Here is an 11034-nt window from a genome sequence, read left to right on the forward strand (position 1 = left end):
CCATATGTACCTACAGTCTAGACTGAGTATGACTCCTGCCCAACTGAAGACAACAGCAAATAAGAAACCACACTAAAACCAGAGCGAACAGCCCAGTCAGAACCTTCACAGTGTTGAGGTAAGAGTACAAAGAAGCTAACGGTGACATGTTATTTACACTAAACTTTATACGGGTAGTGGTCTCTTTTAATCTGAGACCAAATTAACACAAAGGCTAAAGAAATGTTTTTGTGCTTCCATGCAATCTGATGTAGTCCAATGTCACAGTTATTTCCTTCTTTTTGATGTTTTCAGATGATGAATATCTATAATATGCTTTACCTTGAGGTCTGTTCATTTGAAACCTTAACATAGAAGACATTGTACTATCCAGTAATAAACAGGGGGAGTGGAATTTTGTTTTATTCATTGTTATTCTTGAGAACACCCTTTCTTTATTAGCATTGCTGTGGGGCAACGTAAAAATAAATTTGGCTATGTTTTAAAGAAAGAAGAACTAGCTTCTCTGAGTGCCAACAGTAGTAAATTCTCTGTCAAGTGAATGCCAAATGACATCAATCCTCTAAGACACAACATCACAGTTGTTTTAATAGCAGCCTTTCTCTTGCATTTCTGGATATGTCCTCAAGATCAGTGACTTGGTATTGTCCAAATTCATCTTCTAAGCTCACTTAGTAATGCTCTGTAAACTTGTGGTAGGTCACAAACTGTTCAACCAAGAACAACACACTATCAAAAGCATGTTTTTTTTCCTAAAAAAAGTTGAAGATCCGTACATGCTTGAGCATGTTGTCATGAACTGGAAGGTCTTTCATAGCATACTGTACTCCATTCTTGCAAAATCTGCGAACTGCTTCATAGAGAGCTTTCTGGGTTCATTGATCAATTTCCCCACTTTCAATCATGTTCCGGTACTTCCATGCACAATGATGCCAACATTCAGGCTTGGATCTGGCATTCTTCTGAGATAAATGCAGGTAAACTGGCGTATGGGCTCCTCTTGAATGACTGTATGACATCAACATGAAGCACTCTACTCAAGAGCACAACAATTAGTCAACTCATGGCATCAATCAGGAGGTGAATGACTGGGTATTCCCTTTGCAACAAGAAGGCTACATTTAATAAACACAGGTAACAGCCTGACAAAATAGACAGTAGATCTCAGTCATAGGGTTCTCAAAACTCTGATCAAGTCTCCTTAACCTAGCCTTGCTAGATTTGACACTGTCTGGTATTGATAGGAAGTATGAATGCAGCGCATGAAACTAAAGAATCAGTCTATCCAAACAAGCGGGCATTTCTAACCACATCACAGAAAGCAATTTCCGCAAAGAGCAGTAATCAAAAGTAACACATTGACAGAATTCAACATACACGTTGTTATGTTTTGAAGAGTAGTCAAACCAAAAGCAGACATCTAGAAGCAATTCTTCTATATCAAAATCTATTCAGCTGGAGCAGAAAGCAGACATAGTATGGGAGGCTGCATTATGAGCCATGTAGCATTAACAAGTCATAAAATAGATTTTAGGATTCAGAAACAGTACTCTAGTTTTGTTGGAGCTATGCTTTCCCACATTCACTGCAGCACTTATTCTATATCAAAATCATTCCAGCTGGAACAGAAAGCAGAAATAGTATGGGGCCTGCATTGTAAGCCATGGTATGGACATGTCATAAAATAGATATCCGGATTCAGATCCAGTATTCAAGTTTTGTTGGAGTTATGCCTTCTCACATCTACTGCGGCACTATTTACATCAAAGCCAATACAAATTTGTTCTAGCGCAAGCACAAAACTGCGTGATTTTAGAGTCTGGGAAATGTGTCCTTCTGAGGCTGCTCACATAATCCATAGCAAGATGAGCACAAAGTTATTTCTGCCTCTCTGGCAAGAGAATCTTCACTGGAATATTTCTTTGTCATGTAGCCTGAAATGGGCTTATTTTTATTTTTGTGCCCTGGAAGGATGAATCGATTTTACCTGTCATATTGCGTTTCAGATCAAACTCTACTTGATGCCCACAAGAGACATTCTTCTCACAAATCAAGCAGTGTAAGGCATTTGGAATGGTCTTAACAGGAAAAGTGATCCCTGGAGTTAAAAAGAATTTCCAAAGTTATGATTGTCCCCTATGAGTTTTAGCCTATGACGATTTTAAATTAAAGCACTAGAGCATATAGTGGCTAAACTGTTCATAAGCACTTACTGACCACTCCTAATCCAGGCTGCTGTAGTACAACACAAAGGTCTATGCTATGCATTATGACATTTGTTGAGGGCTGGACTAGACACTGTATAGGAAAGGACACCAAGCAATTAATGGAGCATCCCTCTGATGTTAAATATATAAGTCCAGTTCATCATACTGCAGCACTCTCATATGATTGACTGAAAAGTAAACTGTAGTCAGAGAGAGAAACTGAAATGCCTAGGAACTCACAAAGTGTAGAGTCTTTATTAAAATATTTGTCCCCTTGATTCCCTGTTCACATAGTAGAAACTATACATCTCTTCCTATAATCCGTGGAGAAAATACATTGTTAAAACTGTTGGAATTGTGCATTCACTTTTAAAACATATCAGTCAACTCACAACTGATAACATGAAACTTAGATGGTGTAGTGTCTTACGAATTTTATGACAGAACCCTTTTGGCTCTTAATGGACTCCGTAGAGCTGTGACGTGGGTGTCAGAGCTAAATGCAATTAAAGCTTGTTTAAGTATTATAGGTTCGCAGTTACATGCAGATGAATAAAGACGTGTAATATTAAGCTCTGTGTTTGGAGTAGTTATTGGTGGGAACCGTAGCTGGGGAAGACACTACAAACTGGCGACAAGATAAGGGATAAGTAACCCAAAAACAACCGTGCTTTTTAAGAGAGTTTCCTGTGGTCGAAGCAAACTGCTTATGCATGCATGTGTTTCACTGTCAAAATATTGAATTGACACTGCATGCATATGGAGTTAAACCACAACTCCAGCTGCAAAGTAGGTGAAGACAATGGAAGTGTTGCGAAGAATCTGCACGTTGATGGCTGAGAACCTGCTTGTTAGGCCACACACAGAGGTACTGCGCTGCCATGCAAGACACAATTGTACGTTTGACAGAGCAATACTGCAAAAAGCAGTTACGTGTTGATACAGGAAAAAGAGCTACAAAACTGCAGAATTCAAATACTAACAAAATACATAGAAGAGCTGGCTGAAAGAATAAGTAAAAAAAGAAGTATATTATCATTGCACTTACCAGAGCCTCTTTAAGCAGAGCTTAACAACCTCAGCACCAAGAAGAAGTACAAGGGATGTGCCTAATGAGCTTTGCGATACCTGTAGTGGCACACCACCAAATCTGCCAGGTGATGACTTTGAACAACTCCAGATGTATCTAACAAGTGAAGGGACTCCGAAGAAGACCAAGGAGGAGCAGTTCCCTCGATTGTCCATGACAACTCTGAGGCTGGGCCTTTGCCAAAGCCTCAGAAATAACAGAGGCTTAAATGGGCTGTCAACCGTAGCAGAAAGATTTCCACCTTCAATGTTAGCCATAACGAGTTACTATGATGCCAACTTCCCGAAACCTCCACCAGCTTTTGATATTGCCAAAAAGCTCAATATTGGCGATAGATGGACTGCCTGGATAGAGGCATTTAATGATTTCATTGATGCACTTGGAAAGACTGATAACAAAAAGATTATCAAGTAATCTTGTTGGTGATGGTGTGAAAGAATCACATACCTTCAGATTGAAGAAACATTGATTCTCAAGTTCAATCCAATACCAAACACTGATTATGAAAGATACATTTTCAGTCAAGAAGGCCAAGGAGTTGCCATTGATGAATTTGTGGACAGACTCAATACACTCATCAAAGACTGTAAGTTCAATGATTTTAATTATGAAGAGGCTATGGGACTGAGAGTTAATGATGGATGCTCGTCTGATTCATTCAGACAACAAATGCTGAGACAAATTCTTAGCCTGGTTCGAGTGTTGATGGCTGCCAGAGTTGAAGAGCATGCTGAAAGACAAGCTGCTGAAATAGAGGCCGGAGGTGCCCAGAGCGAGTCAGCCATGAGTATTAAAAGTAAGCCAACCCAAATGACTGAAGGATACAAAGTGATGTTGACATGAAAAACACGAGGAAATTGTATTTTAGATGTGAATTTTCATTTCCACATGAAGGTAAATATCCACCCATTGGACAGATGTGTAAAGGCTGTGGGGAAGAGAACCACTTTGTGACGGTTTGTAAAGTGAAGGAATAAGTAAGTGCGTCTTGATGTGAAGACAAAATGACTGCCACAACATTCCAGGAGCAATGTTCGATGCACACCCACAAAGCCACGCGGCGACATTAGTTGAGTCAATTTCACATTGAACAAAGTTGAGCATTCATGGCCTCAATATCAATTGAAAGTGAGAAAGATAGTTGTGCCATGTAGCTGTTTCCCATAGACAAACATGCACATGGCAGACCCACTGCATGTGAGGAAGAATGTCAGTCAAATAAAGGTCGACATGCCAAAGCACCAAAGTCATACAATCATTGTCCGAAGATTACTTTGAAAATGAAAGGTTTCTCTCCTCATCGACAATGGTGCATTGATAAACATAACGCCTGAAGAGAAATACAAAGAGCTGTCTCTGTTGCCACAACTTAAGCCATCGAAGGCCAAAGTGTACACAAGGGCTGCCTTGACATCCTTAAAAAGTCAAAGTTCATTTGTGGTACGAATGAAACACAAGAAAACGAAGGTGCAAGCACCCATCCATGTGCTTCAGGGTACAACATCAAGTGACTGTCTGTTCAGTGTCAGTACAGCTGCTGATATAGGACTGATATCAGTGAGCCACACCATGAATGTTCATCACAAAATAATAAGTCAATTCCCATCTTTATTTCTTGGTTTAGGAACACTTGAGACTATGAAAGTAAAGTGGCATATTAATGAAGACATCTGTCCTCTTGCTCAGAGACATAGGCAAATTGCTTTTCATTTACCTGAAGCTGTTGAAAAAAGAACGTGAATTGTTACTTAAGCATGACATTATTAAGAGTTCAACTGGTCAGATGCCATGGGTTTCTCCCATAGTGGTAGTGCACAAAAAGGACAATGAAGGAGTTGTATGCATATGTATTGACATGCATAAAGCAAACAAGGCAATTGAGTGAGAATGACATCCAAGTCCATACTGCTGACAAGATAACGCAGTTAAAGGGTCCAAAGATCTTCTTTTGCTTTGATTTAAACAATGGGTATTATCAGTTGGAATTCGAAGAAGATTGCAGATACATTACAAACTTTTCTACACATGTTGGTTTGTTTCGATATAAAAGACCTGGGGCCAGATGTAGGTAGCCAAATACCGGTCAGTAACGGCCGATTTCGGCCGTTACCGACCGGTATTTGGCTTTTGAGATGTCGGTGGGTCATTATTTACAGAATCGGTATATTTACCGAATCGGTAAATTTACCACTTCGGTATTTTACAGAATCGGAAAAACATACCGATTCTGTAAATCCATATGTAGCTGACACTCCTAAGAGTGCCACAGGCCCTTAAGAGTCGGTATTTTACCACCCAATCCTATTGGGTGGTAAAATACCGAATTCAGGTGTGCATGCACATCTGTGCATGCACACCTGTGCAATGAGACACACAGACATGCCCTTAGGGCATGTATGTGTGCCACATGTCACACAAGCCTGTACTTGGGGTGCTAGAGGGTGTCAAAGTGACACCCCCTGCACCCTGGCAGGATTCGGTATTTACTGATTCTGTAAATACCGAATCGGTATTTCACATTGATTCCTATGGGCTTCAAGGCCCATAGGAATCAATGTGAAATACATATTCGGTATTTACAGAATCGGTAAATACTGACTCTTACAGAATCGGTAATTTTTTACCTACATCTGCCACCGTCCAATTTACAGACTCTTAAATACCGATTCGGTATGAGTCAGTATTTAAGAGTCGGTAAATCGAAATTACCTACATCTGGCCCTTAGTTTTCATGTTTTGTTGGCAGTTGAACTTTTCCAAGACATCATTCAATGTGTCATACAGTCTGTTGTGAATGCATTCAATTATAGCGATTACATTGATTTTCGCAGCTACGCAGAAGGAACATGATAAAGCTCTCACACAAGTATGTTGTTTACTTACTTACTGTTGCAGGTTTGACTTTGAATACAAGTGTGAGTTCCACAAGACAAAGTTAAGGTTCTTGGCCTATTGTTTTCAAACGGGGGAATGACACCAGATCCTGTACAATTACAAGCACTGTCAAATGCTGATCCCCCAAAGATGTTTCTATGATATGTTCATTTCTTGGCATGGCCAGTTTCTGATCAAGATACATACAAGACTTTGCTACTTTAACTGCTTCATTACAAGAGCTAACAAAGAGAAAAGTTTCCTTTAAGTGGGCTCAAGAATGTGCGAGAACTTTCAAGGAAATCAAACCAGCCATTGAAACCCCTGCTGAAATCGACTACTTCAAGCCAAAGCTTCATACAGAGCATGTTCTTGATGCTAGCCCTGTCGGGTTAGGTGCTATCCTTGCACAACACAGAGAACACCCAAATGCTGGAAGGCACATTGTGGCAAATGACAGTAGAATGTTGTCCCAGACAGAATGTGCTTACTCACAACTTGAGAAAGAAAGTTTAGCTGTGAAATGGGGTTGTGAATATTTACATCTATTCCTGTCTGGAAAGCCTCTTGGACTAAAACCAACACATACTATCTCACATCAGTGATGGTGAATATCAAAAATACAAAAACATTAAATATTAACTGTCCATAACTCACGAATTACACTGTGAAGGTTGAGAATTCTGATTCCGGAGACTCTGCGACAGAAAATAATTGAAGTGGCTCTCAAAGAACAATGTGATCTTGTAGTGTAGCTCCTATTTTCCCAATAGGCTCTGCGCATTGGAATAGTACCTACAGCAGTAAAGGCCTAGGCCAGACGTTAACTAGGTCTACTACTGTCGATACTAGACTTAATTTTTGGGTTTGCCAGCTAAGCTCAGAGTTCGCTAGAAACTTTCTCGAATGTTCAAGGAAGGGATTAACTCCCCTGATTAGACAAGAAGGGATTTAGTTTCTGACAACCATAGAACATGACAACTTTGCTCTCCCCTAATCAAGAGTCAATCTCGAGAGACGTGTGAGCACAAGGCAATTATTTTACTCAGTCAGTAGGGGCATTCTTAGTCTCATCAGAATGTAGAGAAAAGGAAGAGACGGGCGTGTTCAATAAAAAGGTGTTATTTATTGATCAGTCTCTTTTCTCATACATGAGAAATGGATCGATATTATTGCAATACTTATAGTTAAGTAAAGTGCATACATTAAAAGCAATAGTATAAAATAATACTGTAAAAACATTGATGTGGTTTCTGAGCCATATGATGTTTAAAATGATTAAAATATATTTACATACACATATACATTTGACTAAACGTACTCAACTGGTGTTTCTAAATACGCCTACCCCGTGTACCTGACCTAAGTCTAATGCGTGGGCGGGAATAGACAGTTACAGTTTAAGTTAAGTTTGTTTTTGCCAAGTGAATAACTAAAGAATTCTCTGTGAGGGGTTATTCAGTTCTGTACCTGGAAGTTAGGATGAATGAGGAATAGTATCTCTTTCTCTGCTCTCGATATTCCAGGCTGCCTGCGAGGGCTACCCGGAAGCGCCGGTGCTGGGTCTCTCGGCTTGAGATAGCAGCGCGTCTCTCAGCGCGTCAGGAAGGCGGGGCTGCTGCCAGCGGGGTCTGCTTCTGCTCTCGGCTTCGGCAAGTATGGCTGCTCCGTCTTGTCACCACGCGTGTGTTTGCATAGGGCAAGGTCGGCAATATTTATACCTTAAAGGTGCCGAGATTGACGTAAGGATGGACATAGATACGTCAATAAAGATGTCATACGACTTGCTCGTTAGCACATTCTTTACTAAAGTTCTCTGTGAAATCAAAACAATGGCCGCACGGATTTTCCAGGTTGTCATAGGTTTGATTTGTTATGAGAACGTCGTATGCCTTATCAGGGGCTGGAGGAATGTCGCTTGTCTAATTAGATCTCAAGCGTTATGACCTAATCAGATAACACGTTCCTGTGCCGTAGTGTGACTGCGTCAGATAACGGTATCTGCATCATGGGGGATTTCATGCCTCATGGGCTGACTGTTAGTTAACTTGATAGTTAGTTTAACCAGAATAGGGTCAGGAATAGGGGGACTGATTCAGAACCTATAGAAATACACGACACCCACTCCACGCTAACTATGGTCATATCTACTAATCTATGCATAGTATAACATAGTACAACATACTATAGAGTATAGTGTATACCTTACCACCCCAAAATACATAAATGCATTTCGAAATTTTCAAATATACTGAAAAATTGCAGTCATATATATTGTATGCACTTAAGCTATGAATTAAATGCAAAAGTAAACACGCATTTTTATGCATTATTGCTTATTGGTATATGAGAAATACACATGAAATGGCTCTTAATATGGCTATACAGAAAGGAAGTTCGAGACCATTTCATCACATAATAAAATATTTGTGAACATACCAGTGGGCAGCTAAAGTCTATAAAGTATCTAAAAATAGAAATCTTAGTTCTCTAGGAATAGTTTCTTACTTTAAGCAGAAGATCAGTGTCCCGGGAAAAAATATGTAGAAAAATATTTTTAAGGGGCTTGCTGAAAAAAATTGCTGTCCGTGAACTGGAGTGAAATTGTTCATGTGACTTTATTTTTAAAGTTGAAGGCCGAATTCAGGGAACGCCGTGTGCGAGTTTACTCAAAAGTCTCTATTTCTGTTCTGGCGAGAACATCATATCATTCAGGCTTTCGAAAAAACTGTCAACAGCTTCATGGGAAAGTTCCACTAAGTCGGAAATAGGGGTAACCATGCATTCGTGCGCATGATTGTCTCCATTGACATTCTGATTTGCATCACTGACAGAAGGTCGTACCTGTTCGATGCTGCTTTCATCTTGAACTTCACTACTCTTCAATCGTAGTGGTGAAGATTCCAGGAATGCCGTCATCAGGATTGGCAGCCTTTGAGGGCAGCACAAAGCGTGAACCTTGGTAGGAACCAACAGTGTATCTGCATCCACTGGCGCATCCGATTGTAGCGTCAGACAGGTGTCTAACACGCATTCTTCTCCGCATAGCAGACACCTTAGTACAGGTAAAACACACCTTTGCCACATTGGTCGAAATGATAGAAACCAAGTCATGTTTAGGTCTCTAAGCCGGGAGAGTCCCAGGATTTTTGATATCCGGTCCCGGTATCCAATGGCTAGGATCGTATCTTCCATTGTCGCGAGAGTTTGATCTGTGACATGGGTTGCCATAACTAAAAATAAGGACTAGGAATAGGATTCCTGCAATTAGTCCCAGGATCAGGGGAAGTCCGCCAATAATCGAATGGACGAAATCTGGAAAAATACCCAGTATGGCTTTGAATGGTGTTAATGCCATCGAAAATACTGTCTTAAATACCTTTGAGACCCCAGTGGTATCAGAAATATTTAAGATTTCGCTTAGGATTTCCGCGAAATGTACGGGGGAATTAGTTGATAATAATGTATGTATCTCTGCAGTCGTCCTTGCGACTTGTAGATCATACGTTTCTTTTGATGACGTGAGCCTTGTAGGCGTCTGAAGAAGCACTGTTTTCATTCTGCTTAAAGTGTCTATTCGAATAGAAGTAATTTTCAAACTGGGCCATGCCCTTGCCTCCCTGTCTGGAAAGGAGCTGGGGAACAAAGAACGTCCACAGCACTTGACCTTCGCCGTTGTAGTTACTAGATAAGGAGTCCCGGGCATAAGACTACAACATCTGCGGTCTACAATAAGAATGTAACTCCCATTATAGAGTCTTTGAAAGAATGGTTCTATTTCAGTTGCAGGTGCGCCTTGCTGGTGACATGAAAGGTTGTATGAATTCCCTTCACAGGCTCCGTGCAAACTAATACCGTTACACAGAAGCGTGCCGCTTAGTGACATAGCACAATTGTTGCCACTAAGAAACACTTTCTGTCCTTTATTACTGACACATGCATGTGAATAGGGCAGGTTCCAAGTTGTTTTAAGGTACCCCTTTCCCAATTTCTCGTACATGCCAGCCTGTATATATTTTTGGCAGTATTGAAACCTGAAGGTTGAGATTGGAATATTTATTATTCCGTGGATTATCCATTCACTGACAGGTCGTTCTGACATTGTCAACGGTAATCTTTCTAGTTTTTCAATGCTCAAGATTGTATAATCAGCACCCTTTTGCGCCATACCGATTTGTCTATCAGTAAGGTTAAAGATTTGGAATAGTGACGTTGTGTTGATTAAACGCCAAGGCACATAGCCTGAACGCAGATTTTGTAACGTCCAGCCAAGCTGTACAATGGTACGCAATTGTGACTGACCATGTTGTAATAACAGTAAGTCTTGCGATAATATATCGATTGCTGAAGACACAATGCTGTCCAATGAAAAAATTCTGGAGGACAGAGTCATTAACCCATTGTCCACTACAGAAAGTGATTTTTCCAAATTAATACGGTCAATTTCCCGTATTCTTTCTGCTGTTTCAATTTGAGTAACCTTCCAGGCCTCATTGTATGCTGCATATACAGAGGCTGCTATGAAACGCTTTTGACGCTGTTTGCGTGGTCCCATTATGAAATCACGCAAGTCAGCACCATCAGTAAGTAAAGTTAGGTGTTGCTTAATTTCAGGCAGTGTGGAAGTCTGTAGCCATTGAAGGCATAATTTGCCCACACTGTAGGTTGTTATTATCCCTGGGTGATGTCTTTGGGGATATCTAGGGTCTGGCCTGGTCATTTTGAAACCCTGTGTTTTATTCAGGAATCTATCTTGACAGTTATTTGTATCTGTGGGCCAGATCAACCATTGTTTCCAATCAGGATGTGTTCTGTTTTGGTTTAATATATGGTTTACGTCTATCTCTTCATCTTTAGAAGTGT

General features: G+C 40.4%; 1 pseudogene; it reads right to left on the minus strand.

The window, feature by feature from the left end:
- Positions 1-214: 214 nt before the first annotated feature.
- Positions 215-3554, minus strand: LOC144763041 (uncharacterized; annotated as a pseudogene).
- Positions 3555-11034: the final 7480 nt, after the last annotated feature.

Source organism: Lissotriton helveticus, chromosome 1_1, assembly GCF_964261635.1.
Source record: "Lissotriton helveticus chromosome 1_1, aLisHel1.1, whole genome shotgun sequence".
In the NCBI taxonomy this organism is placed as follows: domain Eukaryota; kingdom Metazoa; phylum Chordata; class Amphibia; order Caudata; family Salamandridae; genus Lissotriton; species Lissotriton helveticus.